General features: G+C 48.0%; 1 long non-coding RNA gene across 1 annotated transcript; it reads right to left on the bottom strand.

The window, feature by feature from the left end:
* Positions 1-5,431: 5,431 nt before the first annotated feature.
* LOC142840300 (uncharacterized) lies at positions 5,432-17,548 on the bottom strand. The gene is made up of 2 exons (XR_012908933.1): positions 17,251-17,548; positions 5,432-5,591 (listed from the first exon to the last, which is right to left on the bottom strand). It is a non-coding gene; the product is annotated as an uncharacterized LOC142840300 (long non-coding RNA).
* Between the last annotated feature and the right edge of the window lie 661 nt (positions 17,549-18,209).

Below are 18,209 nucleotides of genomic sequence, written 5' to 3'. Positions count from 1 at the left end.
TTTATTTTTAGATATGTGTATACGTGTGTGGATTGTGCACATGGTACAGCACCCAAGGAGGCCAGAAGAGGGCATCAGATTTCCTGAAACTAGAGGCATAGGCAGTTGTCAGCTATCTGACATGGGTCCCGGGAACCAAATTCAACTCTTCTGCAAGAGCAGAGTGTGCTCTTAAGCACTGAGCCATCTCTCCAGCCCCAGCTGTCTTCATCACGTGGGTGGCACCATTCCCTAGACGGAGGTCCTGAGCTGTATGAGAGAGGAGAAACTGAGCGGGGCATGAACAGGCAAGCATGCACGAAGCAGTCGTTCCACTCCACTCGGAACTGAAATGTGGCTAGATGTTTTAAGTTTTAAGTTCCTGCCTTGATTTACCTGCTGTCCTGGACTGTAACCTGAAATCCTGAGTCAAAATAAACCCTGTTCTCTGCTAAGTTGCTTTTTTATCTGAGTATTCCATCAATGTAACAGAAGTGAAAGTAAGGCACCACGACCAGCTTGAGTTCAAGACCTTGTTAGTGTCAAAGATACGGTCACAATTGTGTGTGCCTGTAACATTGTATCAGCTAGGAATAATCCTTCCGAATACTGTGTAAATTATGCTGTGATTGGATCCCTAAAGAAGCTGACTGGCCAACAGCTGGACAGGATAAGGTTAGATGGGAAAGCAGGCTAAGGACACTGGGAAGAAGTGAGGAGTCAGGGAAGTCACCAAAGATACGGAGAGAAAACAGGAGGTGCAGGATGAAAGAGAAGTAATGCCACGTGGCAGAATGTAGGTTAACAGAAATGGGTTAAGTTGTAAGAATTAGCTAGTAATAAGCCTGAGCTTTTGGCTGAGCATTTATAATTATATTGAGTCTCCATGTCGGTTAGTTGGGAACCGGTGGGCCGGAAAGAAAAGTCCACTACAGTTACTTCTCTCACTTTTGTGACAAAACACCCGACAGAGGCAGCTTCGAGACAAGGGCTTCTGTTGGCTCACATTGCTGGCCGCCGTCTGAGGGCGCAGTCCATCATGGCGGGGAAGGCAGGATGACAGGCGTGTGAGGTGGCTGGTCACACTGTACCCACAGACAGGAAGCTGGAGGAATGCTGGTGCTCAGCTAGGTTGCTTTCTGTTTTGATGAAGTCCAGGACCTCAGCCTAGGGAACACTGCTGCTCACATTCAGGGTGAGTCTTCCCACCTCAGTTAATCTAATCTGGAAACTCCCTCACAGATATGCCCAGAGGTGTGTCTCCTAGGCGATTCTAGATCCTGTCACCTGTTAACCATCACACACCTCAGGCAGGGGGCACAGATCAGTACAGCTGGAAGGAGAGAACTGGCCACTATATGGGCATCATACATTGAGTTTTCTATTGCCAGTGGCAGCATCATGGGGTTGGGGAGCAATAAGGCATGATAGGGACTGAGGTTTAGTGGGAAAACTGCGCATAAGCTTATGTATTATTACCGGGGAATAGATGACCCAACAAAAGCAAGGCAGTTCCATGGAAGTGGGAGCAGATGGCTGGGACTCCTCACCTCCTCCATCTTAGCCAAACAGGAAGCAGAGACGGGATGGGAAGTGGAACAGAGACCTGTAATCCTCAAGTCTTGTCCATGCTACGTCCCATCTCCCGCAGGTCCCACAATCTTCCCAAACAGCGCCACCTGCTGGGGAACAGATGTTGAAACGCTCCTGAAAGTGCTATGCCTAGTTAAACACACTGGGACGCCACATACGCGCGCATGCGCGCGCACGCACACACACACACACACACACACACACACACACACACGAACGCCTGCTCAAAGGAACTTTGTCCAAAATAAACAAAAACTGAAAATGACCAAATGCTCTCCATTAAAACTGTAGCATCACCCCGTGAATGCTACTTAGCCCTAAAAAGAAAAGACATGACATACACTGTAGCTTTGACAGTTCCCAGGGGAGTTCTGCAGAATGCAGGGAAAGCCAGTCTGGAGGGTTACACTCTATATTATTCCATTTATACAATATCCTTTAAACAGCAAAAGTTGTGAGAATGGAAAATAGAGGTTTGTGGGGTAAGGGGTTGAGGACGGAAGCCTGTGAGGTCATAATGGAATGGCATAAAGCTGAATAACTTTATGTTATTGTATAAATCTTGGTAACTTTTCATTTTAAAATATAGATAGGTAAGGAGAGAGAGAGGGAAGAGAGAGAGAGAGAGAGAGAGAGAGAGAGAGAGAGAGAGAGAGAGAGAGAGAGAGAGATTATATATTCAGGTTCTCATGCTAGGCAGGTACTGTACCACTGAGCCACACCCCAGCCCCTCACTAGGGGATTCTAGGCAGGTGCTCTACCACTGAGCCACACCCCAGCCCCTCACTAGGGGATTCTAGGCAGGAGCTCTACCACTGAGCCACACCCCAGCCCCTCACTGGGGGATTCTAGACAAGCAGTGTGCTGCTAAGTCATGCCCCCAACTTGATAAACTCTGATATTTTGTCCTTCATGCGTCTCAAGACCAAGACAATAGCTAAAAAAGGTAGTCCAGAAAAAGGGAGGGGGCGGAGAAAAATATATAGCTCAATAAAAACAATAAAATAAAAAAATTTAAATTAAAAAAAAGATAGTCCTTGCCAACACCCAGGAACTCTTTTCTTTATGTACCACACATGGCTTACTTGCTGGCACAGGGAAAGGCAGAGCTTCTCACAGACACTACAAAGGCCCAGAGCCCAAGGTCATTCAATCTGTGCACCACGGAGTCTGGTGGAAGCACAGTAAATCAGCGCAATGTGAGCACACGCTGGGACACATACCGGAACAGTACAAGGGCAATCCCTGGTGCCATGAAGCCAGACAGCAAAATGGCCATGTAGAGACAGGACACTTGGGGGTCACCCTTAACCTCATCTTTCTGTATTTGCAGCAAAGGTGGCACTGAGACCTCCCACGCAGCCAATCCCAAGTGGCACACAGTCCACTGGCAAAGACACCATGGGGAGTATGTCCCATGGCATATGGGACATATGGCAGGAATCCCCTTTGTGGGAGTTAGTCTTCGCTGTTAACTTCATGAGACTCCAAATCCAGTAGGAGACACAGCACTGGGCTTGTCTATCAGGGTGTTTCCAAGGAGAATTAACTGATGTAGGAAGACCCACCCTGAATGTTGGCAGCACACTTCCCTGGGCTGGGATTCCAGACTGAACAGAACGACAGGGAAAGCGAGCTGACCACACCAGCATTCACCTCTCTCTGCTTCCTGACTGCGGATGCCAGCTGCCTCATGTGCCTGCAGCCATGACTTCTTCACCAGGAAAGACAGCGCCCAAACCGGGCCAAACAAACCCTTCTTTCTTTAAGTGGCATTTGTCACAGCCAATAAAACAAAACAAAACAAAAATCTAATACACTTTTCCTACTTAAGATGAGCCCCCAATACCCACTCTTCCAACTACAAAAATCCATGGGGGCTTCTTTTAGGCCACACATTCTGTGGGACCCTCTTGCTTTGGTTGACGATGTTCAGCACTTGTGCTGGAGGCTGCCTGACTTGCCTCATCCTGACTGCTCTGCAGTGGGCTTCACTGCTCGCTAAAGGTGTGGGCTACTGGTCCTTGGCCAGCATCAACTAGTAGGAAAAGATCCCGCCCCTCCAGTTCTCCAAACCTCCCTTGTCACCATGGACTTTCTAGCTCCCCAGCACTCCTCCCTGGGTACCTGTAGGGAGCCCTGGACCTTCTGCTGGACTTGCCATCCCCCTCCCTGCTGGAAACAAACAGGGGAGTTGCAGCCAGAAAAAGAATGGTGTTGTGTAAGCCTCTCCTCGACCCCCCTGGATGCTCATTTGATGGCCGGCACTGCAGCAGCCTTCATAACCATTATGAGGATGGAAGTTATATTCTGAGTATTAGACTGAGTACACAGAGGCGCTGGCCTGGGGTTTCTTAATCCCAGGAGAGAGGATTGGGGGAGGCGGAGACAGGGAGATACAGAGAGAAAGATGGATAATAAAGGTTTCCTATCTCAAGAGATAAGGAGCAGGGGCTGGAGAGATGGCTCAGCAATTAAGACCACACACTGCTCTTGTAATGGTCCCAAGTGCGGTTCCCAGTACTCATGTTGTGCAGATCACGACCGCCTGAAACTCTAGCTCCAGGGGATCCAACACCCTCTTCTGGCTTCCGTGGTCACCCCTACACATATGCTTATACACACATATACATAAATGAAAAAAGTTTAGATGTTAAAGAGTTTATCCAAATTTGGGCTAGAAAGATGACAGTAGGTCTGAGTCCTTGTCATGCAAGTATGAGGATCTGAGTTCAAACCCAAGCCCCCTACAAAGCTGGGGATGAAATAAAAGCAGGAGATGGCCACATATGCTAGGAACTCCATTGGGGGTGGAGACTGGTGAATCCCAGGACCTCCCTGGCTAGCCAGCCTATCCAAAATGGTGAGCTTCCGGCTCGGACAGAGACCCTGTCTCAAGGCACTGAGGTGGAGGATGATGGGGGAGACATTTGAAATCCTCCTCTAACTTCTGTAAGTGTGTATATGGGTGTGTATGCCAGCACGCACAGCGGAGGGAGGAGGAGGAAGAGGAGGAGGAGAAACCAAAACCAAACTCACAGAGTCGCCTTGGTCACAGGGCACGTCTCCTGAGTGCCTGCGGTTATAATCAGTCACTGGTGTGGAAGGCGAGCCACACCCTTGCCTGGAAGCTGAGCCACAGGTTCCAGGTGCATGCCTGGAACATTCCTTTTAGTCTCTGCTTGGAGGGTGTGCCAGCTCCTCGCTTTGCCCTGATTCCAAAGAGAATTGTTTTTGGTCTCATAACCAGAAACAATGGACAGGCATCCTCCATCACAGACAGCCCTGTGCTGAAACTGGAGACCAGGGGTTCCCTGGGGTCCACACGCCCTGCCAACTCATATAGGGTCCTGAAATTGACACAAGCAATCAGGTCTGCCTCAGACACAGAGCAGGAAGTGCTCCAGGCCTGCTCGCTGCCGGCTGTGGTGTTTGATAGACAATGAACAGTAGTGGAAGCATCTGGAACCCTGGCATTTCCATCATGTGGTCATTTTCAAAAACCGAAGTATGGAGCTGGGGGATGGTTCAGTGAGCAAAGCATTCGCCGTGCATGCCTGAGGGCATGAGTTCAGACCCCCGGTGACCACATAAAAAGCTGGACACGGCAGGGCACACGGCTGTCATCCTGGTGCTCCCAAGAGGATACCGAAGCAGAGATGGGGAAAGTCTCTAAAGTTTGTGGGTCACCAAGTCTGACTGCATGTGTTCGATCCCCCCAGGAACCACACTGTGGAAGGAGGGAACCCACTCCCACAAGTTTTCCGATGCCCCATTTGGACTCCAAGGAACATACGTGAATGCACACAACACAAGTAATTAAATGTTTAAAATAGAAAGCAGAGAAAAAAGAAGTCCATTCCAATTCGTTAAATCTTTTTCTCTTTTGAAAATTAAGCAAGCATGGTGATATTTGCCTGTAATCTTAGCTCTGAAGACGTGGAGACAGCAGGATCAGAAGTTCAAAGCCATCCTTACTCACATCACGTATTTGAGGGCAGCCTTGAGTATACAGGACCCTGAAGAAAAGAAAGAGGAAACCTTTTTGGAGACAAGATCTTGCTATATCATCCTGTCTGGCCTCCAATTCAAGACCTTGCTGTCTCAGCCTCCCTAGTGTGAGGGTTTCCTGGGCACACCACTCTGCTAAGCTAAAACATCATTTTAGATTGATTGATTTGATTTTATGTGTGTGAATGCTTTGCCTGCATGTATGCATGTGCACCACCACCACAGGCACAGAGGTCAGAAGAGGGTTTGGACTCCCTGGAACCTGTCAAGGTTGTTGTGAGCCACCATGTGGGCGCTAGGAATCAAACCAGGGTCATCTGCAAGTTATAACTGCTGGGCCATCTCTCCAGGCCATGGGCTAAAACCCAAAAATAACAGCAGGTCCTAGTGGCACAAGCTTGTCATCCCAGATTTGTGGGAGGCTTAAGGCGAAGGAGCTCAAGTTAAAAGTCGACCTGAGCTACAGTGTGAGTTCAAGGCCAGCCGGGACCACTTAGTGAGACGCTGTCTCAAAAATAAAAAGTAAGAAGAGGGTTAGAAATGTTGCTCTGTGAGAGAAAACTTGCTTAGACCACACCAGTGAGGGGCTGGGGTGTGGCTCAGTGGTAGAGCCCCTGCCTAGAATCCCCCAGTGAGGGGCTGGGGTGTGGTGCAGTGGTAGAGCCCCTGTCTAGAATCCCCCAGTGAGGGGCTGGGGTGTGGCTAAGTGGTAGAGCACCTGTCTAGAATCCCCCAGTGAGGGGCTGGGGTGTGGCTCAGTGGTAGAGCACCTGCCTAGAATCCCCAGTGAGGGGCTGGGGTGTGGCTCAGTGGTAGAGCACCAGCCTAGAATCCCCCAGTGAGGGGCTGGGGTGTGGTGCAGTGGTAGAGCCTCTGCCTAGAATCCCCCAGTGAGGGCTGGGGTGTGGCTCAGTGGTAGAGCACCTGCCTAGAATCCCCCAGTGAGGGGCTGGGGTGTGGCTCAGTGGTAGAGCCCCTGCCTAGAATCCCCCAGTGAGGGGCTGGGGTGTGGCTCAGTGGTAGAGCCCCTGCCTAGAATCCCCCAGTGAGGGGCTGGGGTGTGGCTAAGTGGTAGAGCACCTGCCTAGAATCCCCCAGTGAGGGGCTGGGGCATGGCTCAGTGGTAGAGTGTTTGTCTAGTACGTGTGAGGTCCTGGGTTCCATCTCCAATGTAACAAAGAAAGAAAGGAAAAGGGGAGGGAGAGCGGGAGGAGGAAGTAGGGACTGGAAATCCATAAGGATAAGATTATTCTAAGCTAGCACATCCCTCCTTTGAAAGAATTCAAGTGTCTGAGTCCAGAACATGTCTGCCCTGCAGTCCACCTACACAGTAGTAACCGCCCTCCCAGGTCACACAGTGAAGGCAAAGTCCCTGGTGTGGAAGAGGGTGGGGCTCTAGAGACAGAGAAGCCATCCATTCATACAGAGACTGGTCAAAGCCGTTAGGGTGATGAACCTAAGGATCGCAGGAGAACTGAGAACGACTTGCTAACTTGGCTCTCAAGATGACAGCCGGCAGCTGCAAAACAGCTCAGTTAGTAAAGACTTGTCTCGAAAGTGTGGAGACCATATAAAGAGCCATGTGCCATGGCATGTACCTTTAATTCAGTGACAGTGAGCTGGGAGGGGGAGACAGGCAGGTCCCTGGAAGCTCACAGGTCAGCTAGCCTGCCCGTGCGGCAAAGTTCCAAGCCAGTAAGAGGCCTTGTCTCAAAAGGAGACAAAACATTGTTCTCTGATTTCACATCTCTCTCTCTCTCTCTCTCTCTCTCTCTCTCTCTCTCTCTCTCTCTCTCACACACACACACACACACACACACACACAAAAACTTGCATATATACACACATACACACAAACACACATATACACACATTCATACACACACATTCACACATGCACACATACACACACATACAAACACTTATACACATTCACACGCAATACAATTCACAAACACATATCTATACACACATTCACACATATATACACATTCACACACACATACACACACATTCACACACACATATACACATACACATGTGCACACACAAAGGAGCAAAGGAGGATCAGCGCTGCTGTTCTGCAGAAAGTGACACTGTAGTGGGTGACAAGGTGACAAAGACAGGCTTAGACCAATTGGCAGAGCGCTGTGAATGCCCTCACGAGTCTGTGTGATTCTTGTCTGTGTGACTTTGGAGGCTTTTCAGCAGGGCAATAACATGTGCTTATCTGAGCCACAGAGCAGTGAGTAGATGGCCCCAGCGGGAGAGATTACAGACTAGGGGACCAGTGACGTGTTCGTAATCGTTCACCAGGATGTGGGCTGCTTTCAAGTTCAAGAAGTCTAGGACATCTTGACAAGCCACATTCCAGGAAACTACACCAGGCCGGTTTTGGTGAATAAAAGAAACTTGGGGGTTTAAAGGAAATGAAGACACTGGGGGGTCACTCAGTGGGTGAGAGCGCTTGCTGAGCAAACCCGAGGATCTGAGTTTAAATCCCAGCATCCACAGAAGCTGGAATCCCAGTTCTGTGAGGGGACTGAGATGAGGGGTGGCAGAGGGAAGGGGGCCTTACTGGTTGCCAGCCTCCTAGCTCCAGGTTCAAGGAGACAGTGTCTCAAGCAAATGAGGAGGTGTTCACAGCTGCTTGGAACTCTGACCTCACAACCAAGAAAAAACCAGTGCTGGGAAGACGGAGGCAGGACGACTGTGAGTTCAAAGCCAGTCTGGGCTACCATCAAGACCTTATCTCAAAAATCAGAAATAGGGCAGGGGAGAGGGCTCGGTTGGGAAAGGTGCTCGCCACTAGGCCTAAGAACCTACACAGAGGAAGAGAGAACTGACTCTCTCCACCTGTTCTATGACCGTGTCACAGTGTGTGTGCACACTCACACACGGGGGAGAAGGGGAGAATACATATCTTTAAATCCTCTAGGACTCTTTAATTGCATTCAATTTTAAACAGAAATGGAGACCAGGGTGCAGTTCAGCCGGTAGAGTGCTTGCCTAGCATGCCCAGAGCTCTGGTTCTGTCCCTAGCACTTGGTAACATCAGCTATGATGGAGCCCTCTTTGATCCCAGTCTTCAGGAGCTGCATCTCAAGTTTGAGGACAGCCTGGGCTATGTGAGACCTTGTCTTAAAAATGATAAATAAGGGGCTCGTAAAATACCTACGTAGGAAAGGCGCCTACCACCGAGTTTGACGGCCTGGGTTTGAGTCCCAGTACCCACTTGGTAAAAGAAGTGAACTGATTCCTACTAATTATCCTCGGGCCTCCACATGCACACATGACGTATGCATTCGGACATAAGCACACACGTATATACACTAAATACATTAATGTGGTTTTAATTTTTTGATATAAAAATAGATCCATGAAGATGATGTAGTGGTACAAGGTAAGGACCCGAGTTCAGATCCTCAAAGCCCACCTTGAAGCCAGATATGGTCGTTCACATCTGTAATCCCAGTGCTCCTAAAGAGGAGCAAGGTGGCAGCTAGAGGATCCCTGGGGCTGGCAGACCAGTCAGTCTAGCCTGCTTCACATAAAATCAAACGTGGGGGCACACACCTGTAAATCTAAGACTCAGGAGGTGGAGTAGGCAGAATGATCAGGGGTTCAAATTCATCCTGAGCTACACAGTTGTTTAAAGCCAGCTTTGGCTATATTAAACTCTGTCTTTAAAACAAACAAAAAAACAAGAGCACACATAACCACAACGGCACCACACCAATGCATCTCAATAGCAGAACATTAGTATGAGGCTCTGGGCACAACCCCCAGTACCACAAAAAGACAAAGGAGGAAAAAACAAAACAAAAAAAAATCAAGACCTTCTCAGTCAGAGTAATAGCTAGTGCTTGTAATCCCAGCAAGCTGAGGCAGGAGGACTGGTGTGAGCTTGAGGAGGCAGCCTAGACTACATAGCAAGACCCTGGCTCAAAAACAGTGGGGGGGGGGCGGGGGGATGGGGCTAGCTCAGTGGGCCACACATGGACTTTGCATTTGAGTTCAACTCCAAGAACCTAGATTTTCTAAGTCAGCGTGACCGTGGACATGTGAGCCTGTGGTGGGGAGGTGGAGGCTTCTGGGGTAGCCGTCCTGCTGAGTTCCAAACTAGTGACAGTTACACACACACACACACACACACACCCCTCCCGTTTAACCCATCCCGTGATGGTTAAGACTGTTTGCTTCTCTTTGGTTTGGTCCCCAGCACCTACAGCAAGCAGCTCATGGCTATCTGTAACTCTAGCTCCCTGGGATCTGATGACCTCTTCTGACCTCCATGTGCCAGTACCTGAGTTCATGAGCACATACTCCACAAACATATACACAATTAAAAATAAGTAAAAAATTTAAAACACCCCGTTTAAGCAAGGTGATGACCCCTGCCTGAAATCCCATCGTTAAAGGGTCTGAGACAGAACAGTTGTGTGAATTTGTGGCAAGCCTGGACTACAGAGAAAGACCTTGTCTTTGAAGAAAGAGAAATAGAAGCCTTTCTTAGATCTGGTCCTGGCCCTTGTAGGCAGTTCTAAATGGTGACCTCACATATCTGGGCAATGCTTAGTCACCATTTGTTTTCTGCACTGATTCTGTGTCCCCAGCACTTAGCAGGCTGCCTGTCACACAGCAGGAGGTGATCGATACGCGTTGATCCCTAGTGATCAAATGATTAAACGAGTGTTCTCCCTCTCCAGCCCACACCAGTATCCCCGCCACATCCCTCCAAGCTGTGCTCAGAGAATCCCTCAGGACCGGCCTTCCTCTGGATCCTCCTTCCTGTCTACCCTGGGAGCTGATGGTCAGGGCGGAAGCTTAAAGAATGCAGGCCAGCTGCCTAGGGGACTGCAGCTGGCTAGGGTGGGACTCAGGAGAGGTGCTGAGGGGACCTGCTCTGCTCCCTCCAGATATGAGGGCCTCTTCAGAGTAAGTAGAGCGGCCGCAGACTCAGCGTACAGAGAGGGAGGGCACTGTAAGCCTGACCAGGCTTTGGATCTGAATAGAGACAACCATTAGCTTACAGACAACGATTCGCTTACAGACAACGATTAGCTTACAGACAGACAACCATTAGCTTACAGACAGACAACCATTAGCTTACAAACAGACAACCATTAGCTTACAGACAGAAAACCATTAGCTTATAGACAGACAACCATTAGCTTACAGACAACCATTAGCTTACAGACAGACAACCACTAGCTTATAGACAACCATTAGCTTACAGACAACCATTAGCCTATAGACAGAAACATTAGCTTATAGACAGACAACCATTAGCTTATAGACAGACACATTAGCTTATAGCTATTCTCTCTTCACTTGCAGTAACAACAAGAAGGGAAACACCAGTTCCCAAAGCCACCAGGGACAGAGGTCAGAAGCCCAGGTGCCCACTCATGACTAGTCTCATGTGCTAGTAGCTGGAGAGACACCAGGCTAAGTCAGAGGGAAGAGTGGGCAGTGCCATCCCCAAGCAGGTGTGTCCAGGCTGTATAGAAAGGTAGCTTAATGTGAGCTCAATTCAATGAGCAAGTTCCTCCAAGATTTCTGCTCCAAGTTTCTTCCCTAATGGAATTCTTCCCTGCTTTATTTCCTGCCCTGGTTTTTCTCACTGATAAAATATAATCTTTAAGAATGATATAAACCCTTTCCTCCCTAAGTTTCTTTTGGTCATGTCATTTATTACAGCAACATAAATCAAACTAGGACATTAGTCCAAGGACCAAGAAACTCAGCATCAACAGCAGCAGCAGCATCTGCATCACCATCACTATCAGGGTCAGGACATCAGAACCAGCACCAGCATCAGGACCAGCACCAGCATCAGGACCAACACCAGAATCAGGACCAGCACCCGCATTAGGACCAGCACCAGCATCAGGACGAGCACCAGCATCAGGACCAGCATCAGCAACAGTGCTGACACCAGCATCACCTAGGAGATGTTCACCACTCCAGATGCAAAATGTGTCATTCAGGCAGCACCAGCAACATCAGGGAGTTTGCTCAAAATGCAGTCTCCAACTTGGCAGAGTGTGATCCAAGAGGTGGAAAGGATCAGAAGTTCAAGGTCATCCTCAGCCACACAGTGAGTTTGAGATCATGCTTAACTACACAAGACCCTGGCTAAAGTAAAATAAAATGATAAAATGAGAAGGCTCAATGAGGTAAGCCTATTTACAGTTCTTGTCTTCTATCCTTTGGAGTGGGAAATATACACACAGAGAGAACACAATTCTAAAGGCACGCATCAGAGCCCGGCAACACGTCCCCACTCCCATCCCTCTGCAGGAATGCTGGCGGTCATAGCTTTCTTGGCATCTTCCCAGGAGTGTTCATGCTTATGAAGGCAGCTGTGTGCACCTCACGGTTTTATCAGATATCTCTGTAAACAGAGAAAACCCGTCCCTACATTTCTTCCCGGGTAGTCTGCTCTCTGAGTCACAGATTCTATCAGCTGACGTCACTGTCTTTGTCATGTCTCCTAGGCTCTAGCTTCTCAGCTGCAACTTACAGCCCAAACATATGACACCAAGATGATTCGCATACTTATGCACCCAAGCCTGGTCTGGTAGAGCACACCTGTGAGCCCAGCATTCGGGAGGCTGAAGCAAGACTGAGAGTTCAAGGTCAGCTATACAGCAACTCCTGACTTTTAGGACAACAACAAAAGGTATGGAGTCAGGGAAATGGCTCAGTTAGTGAAGTGTGGGCCGTGCACACACAAGGACCTGAGTTCGGATCCCCATTACCCTCCCCACTGCAAAAAAAAACTGCATGCAGTGTGCATTGCTGTGCTGTAAAACAATCCTTTTCTACACTATGAGTGTGTATTACTCTCCTTTGCTAATAAAAAGCTGATTGGCCCTCAGGAAGAGTTTGAGCTCTAGAGCCAGGCTAGGAGAATTCTGGACAGAGGAAGGGCATAGTCAGAGAGTCACAAACAAATGTGGAGAAGATGAGAATGCCCTACTGAGAAAAGGTACACACCACGGAGCTAAATTTAGGTAAGAATTATGGGTTAATTTAAGTATAAGAGTTAGTTAGTAACAAGCCTGAGCTACCAGCTGAACATTAATAAGCAATATTAAGCCTCCAAGTCAATTATTTGGGAAGAGGCCACTGGGTATTTGGGACCAGCAGGGCGGGAGAGAGGTGTCTGGTTACATGGCTGTAATCCCAGCACTGGGAAAGCAGTCAGAAGGACCCACAAATGAATCTAGCTGAATCAGTGAGCTCCAGCTTCAGAGACAGACTCTATCTTAAAGAATAAAGTGGACAATGGCTGAGGAAGACACTGACATTGGCTTTTATTTAGTCTACATACAAACACACACACACACACAAATGCACACACAGGAGCACACAGATGTGAACATATACCGCACACACAATCAAATAAAAATTTGAATCAGGAAGTTCTAGGGACAGTCCTAGATGTCTGAGCTACTCTTTTTGCCAGTTACTACATGGGTCAGAGGCAGGACTTGGTGGTGTACGCCTTTAATCCCAGCTCTTGGGAGACAGAGGCAGGCAGACCTCTGTGAGTTTGAGGCTAGCCTGGTCTACATAGAGAGTTCCAAGACAGCCAAGGCTACATAGTAAGATCCTATTTCTTTCTCTTTTGGGAAGGAATGAGACAGGGTTCCTCTGTGTAGTCCTGGTGGTCCTGACACTTGCTCTGTAGACCAGGCTGGCCTCAAACTCAGAGATCCGCCTGCCTTGACCTCCTGAGTGCTGGGATTAAAGGTGCATGCCACTGCACCCAGCTGTAAGATCCTATTTCAAAAACCAAACAAAAATACAAACAAACAAAATGGTAAGCCAGGCTTCTTCTTAACCAACCAAAATTTTCAATTTCATTTTGAGAATTCGGGGTGGGGGGCACTTTACATATCTAAGAGGGAAAAAGATAATTCAGAAAGATTTGCTTGAAAGATGGCTTAGCAGGTAAAATGTTTGCTATGCAAACTTCAGGACCTGAGTTCAGACCCACAGAACCTACTTAAAGTCACACCTGTTACCATAGCAGCACTGAGCCAGACACAGGCAGATCCTGAGGGTGGCTGACCAGGATTAAATTAAAGACCAATGAGAGACCTTCATCTCAAAAAGCAAGGTGGGCTACCCTGATGGAAGAGAAGACCCTGTCTCCATTTTCACCATTTTAAAGATTTTATTTTTGCATATATGTGGGGAGATGAGTATGTGCATGTGGGTGCAGTGCCCGCAGAAACCAGAAGATGGAGCTGGATCTCTGGAGCTGGAGTTACAGGAGGTTAACAGCCCAACGCAGGTGCTGGGAACCAAACTCAGGTCCTCTGCAAGAGGAGGATGCATGCAGCTGCACAGCTGAGACATCTCCAGCCCTTCTACTGACTTTATTAAGCATGTATCTGGTGCCTGGAGGCTAGTGGGGCAGGCTTTCTTGGACCACCAGTCCACAAATCACGACACAAAGACTTACCATTAGTTATGAATACTCAGCCCTATCTTACACTTGTCCCACCAGCTCTTACAATCTCAACCTGTTTCTCCTCATCTGTGTTTTGCCTCGGGGCTTTTTACCTTTCATTCTGTATGTCCTACTTTCCTGCTTCCTTTGTGACTGGCAAACTGGCCCCTGGCTGACTGGCTCCTGCGTGGCTCCCCTTTTCTCTCTGCCCACCAGCCCTGCCTGTCCCTCCTCTGCCTAGCTATTGGTCATTCAGTTCTTTATTAGATCATTTGGGTGCCTTAGGCAGGCAAGGTAAAACAGCAACACGCCTTTACCTAGTTAAACAAATGCAACACATCTTTACATAGTTAAACAAGTATTCTATTCCACAACAGGCCAGGATTTATGACATCAGATCCCTTGGACTTTGAATTACAGATGGTTGAGAACCACCATGTGGGGGCTGGGAACTGAACCTGGATCCTCTGAAAGACCAGGAAGTGCTCTTACCTGCTGAGCCATCTCTCCAGCTCCCTCCCCACCCACTCTATCCACTATGAACCCACCCATCTTTTCGCTCCTTGTAGTTTTCTGTACAGCTCACATCATGTCAGATCAGAGAACTTCTGTGTGCATGCTCGTGTTTGTGTGTGCGCATGCATGTGTGTCAGTAGAGAGGTCACAGGGCAACTTTGTTTGTTGGCACTCAAGCAATTCCCACTTTTCTGTTTGAAACGGTGTCTCACTGGCCTGGAATTTTGCCAAGGCAGGCTAGATGGCCCACTAGCTTTGGGGAATCCACCTGTCTCTACTTCTCATCTCACACCCTTGGGATTGCAGGGACACAACCCTGGGCCTGGCCCTTCAGTGTGAGTTCTGGGGATCTGAATTCAAGCCCTCACACTTGCGAGGCAAACTGTGGACCGACGGAACCATCCCCACAGTCCTTCCTACCTGTTTTGTAAGACAGGCTACAAGTCCACACGATGTAGTCCTGAGTGGTGTTAAAACACCCAAGATCCTTCTAGATGCTCATTTAAACTTTGACTTTATCTTGTCACACACAGTGGGGCAGAAAGCAAGGTTTTCTTCTCCCAAGTATTTTTATGTGGACTGCCATCAGTGGCCTGGACCAGACTTAGGATGTGTCGTCTTGTTTCAAATAATCAGATTTTAAAAATCCCTCACAAATGACAGATCTTACTGGAGAGGATGTAGAGCAAGGGAACACTCCTCCACTGTTGGTGGGAATGAAAACTTGGACATCAATATGGAGGTTTCTCAGAAAGTTGGGGATCAATGTACCTCAAGACCCAGCTATACCACTCCTGGGCATATACCCAAAGGACGCTCCATCCTATCACAAGGACACTTGCTCAACTATGTTCATGGCAGCCTTATTCATAATAGCCAGAAACTGGAAACAACCTAGATGTCCCTCAACCAAAGAATGGATAAGGAAAATGGGGCACATTTATACAATGGAGTACTACTCAGCTGTTAAAAACAATGACATCGTGAAATTTGCAGACAAATGGATGGAACTTGAAAATATCATCCTGAGATAACCCAGACCTAAAAAGACAAACATGGTAGGTACTCACTTATAAGTGGATACTAGCTGTGAAGCAAAAGGTGATCATGCTACAGGCCACAGACCCAGAGAAGCTAAGTAACAAAAAGGACTTAAGGACGAGGCAAGGATCTCCCTGGGAAGGAGAAATAGAAGAGATTTCAAGAGTACACTGGGGTGGGTGGGGCTGGGAAGAGGAGGGGTCAAGTGGGGTGGGGAGTAAATACTGAGAGAAATGACTGAAACTCGGGGGCATTTCAGGGACGAGGTGGGAACCTCGTTCAAGGGAAACTCATGGAATCGACGAGAGTAGGTACCCTAGCAAAAACTCCTAGTAATGGGGACATGGAGCCTGAACTGGCCATCTTCTATAACCAGGCAAGCCCTCAAGTAGACGGATTAGGACACCAACCCAGCCACAAAAACCTTTGACCTACAGCTTGTCCTGCCTGCAGAGTGTTCTGGGACTGGAGTCTAGCAGAAGCCTCATCAAAGAGACCAGAGAGACTTCATCCAGCAATTGATGGGGACAGATGGCACAGTCCCACAGCCAAACATTAGGCGGAGCTCAGGGAGTCCTGCAGAGGAAGGGGAGGAAGGGTAAGAGGAACCAGAGGGGTCAGGGACACCAAGAGAACACAGAATCAACTAACTGGGACTCATGGGGGCTTGCAGAGATTAGGGAGCCTGTAGGAGTCTGACCCAGGTTCTTGCATATACATTATGACTGAGTGGCCTGGTGTTCTTATGGGATTCCTAACAGTGGAAGCGGATGTGGTGGCTGACTCTTTTTGCCTACTTCTGAGATCCTTTTCCTCCTACTGAGTTGTCTCATCCAGCCTGTGGAGTGGATTCCTCATTTGATCCATCTATCCACCGGTGCCTCAAGCGCTTACAGAGTGATGGCTGGAGGCCAGGGCCTTCACTGAGGCTGCAAATATAACCACGAAGAAGATAAATAAAGCCAGGCCTATCATCCCTGCTATTGGAGGGAACAGAGAAAAGAAAATTGAAAGTCCAAGAATTGCCTATCCTACAGAGCAAGTCCAAGGCCTAGGCTGTGCAAGTCACTGAGATCCCATCTCAAAACTGAGGCAGAGAAAGGGACTGGGGAGATAGCTCATTTGGTAAAGCACTTATGGCTCAAGCATGAGGCCCTGAGTTCAATTCCCAGCATCATGTAAAGTACAGCTGGACACTAGAGAGGCTAAAACGGAGGGGGAGCGGTGTACAGGCAGGGGGAAGGGTCCCAGACCAGTCAGCCTACCCAGATGGTGAGGGTAGTTCTCTCCTGATCAGAGAGAATCTAGCTCAAAAACTAAGGTGGAAAGAAAAAGAGGAAGACATCTGGCTTCAACCTCTAGCACACACACACAGAACACACACAGTGAATGGGGAGAGAAAGCAGTCTAACCACTAAGATTGCCACACTGGAAATGTCACAGGGAGACCTTCCTGACATCCCTTCTAGTTCCCCATTTGTAGTAATATGGGCGGCGGCTGGGCTGCATCCCCAAAACCCCAACCGCCTGCCCTGCCCGGCTAGCTTATGCCCCGAAATAATTACACAGACACTGTATTCTTTTAAACACTGCTCTGGCCCATTTCTAATAATCTATGTAGCGCCCCTAGGTGCGCTTACCGGGAAGATTCTAGCCTAAGTCCATCCTGGGTCGGAGCTGGGGCATGGTGTGCGTCTTCCCTGGAGCAGGCAGCATGGCGTCTCTCCTGCGTCTGCTCCGGAGAGCGGAGCTGTGGAGTCTGACCTCACTTCCTCTTCCTCCCAGCGTTCTGCTCTGTTTCCTCCACCCACCTAAGGGTGGGCCTATCAAATGGGCCTAGCAGCTTCTTTTATTGCTTAACCAATGAAATCAACAAATTGATATGACACTCCCCCATCACTTCCCCTTTTTCGGTTTAAACAAAAAAAAAAAGGCTTTAACTTTAACATAGCAAAATTACATATAACAAAACAGTTATCAAGTAAAAGCTACATCAGAAACATTTATACATATAACAAAATTGACCTTAAATCTCTATCAATGCAAATTATTCATACCTATATCATTTCCCCCTTTAAATGTAAAAGAACATTTATAAACCATATTTGGGAACATGGGCGCAGTTTTTTCTCTCCAAACTGCTTTCTGCTGAATGGGGGCGTCGTTAATTAGGTCTTTCATGGTATAACCTGTGTGCTAGTTTCATCTCAGTTGGCAGTTGAGCAAAGCAATTTTCTGAAGATGTTCACAGCAACCCTTCAGGAGGACGTGGTCCATCATACCAAATCGGAATAGAAGAAATCCATAGAGTCTCATCCTCTGTGAAAACAAAAGAAGACTCTCTCCAAAGCATCATATCCTTAGACCCAAATTCTGAAATCGTAATACCCTTATATCCATTCTGGTTTAGCTTGGCAGCCCATGTAATGAAATGTCTCTTTGTACTTAGCTCCTTCACAGTCAAAAATTTTAAAGAAAACACAATGTACATAATCCAGACTCTCTGTGAATTTTCCATCTTTACGCGGCTTATTTTTATTTATATCTATAACTATCTGTACTCTGTCTCTTTAAAGACTTTACTTTTACTTTTTTCTTT

Source organism: Microtus pennsylvanicus, chromosome 1, assembly GCF_037038515.1.
Source record: "Microtus pennsylvanicus isolate mMicPen1 chromosome 1, mMicPen1.hap1, whole genome shotgun sequence".
Classification (NCBI taxonomy): Eukaryota; Metazoa; Chordata; class Mammalia; order Rodentia; family Cricetidae; genus Microtus; species Microtus pennsylvanicus.
This window is presented reverse-complemented; position numbering and strand designations above follow the sequence as displayed.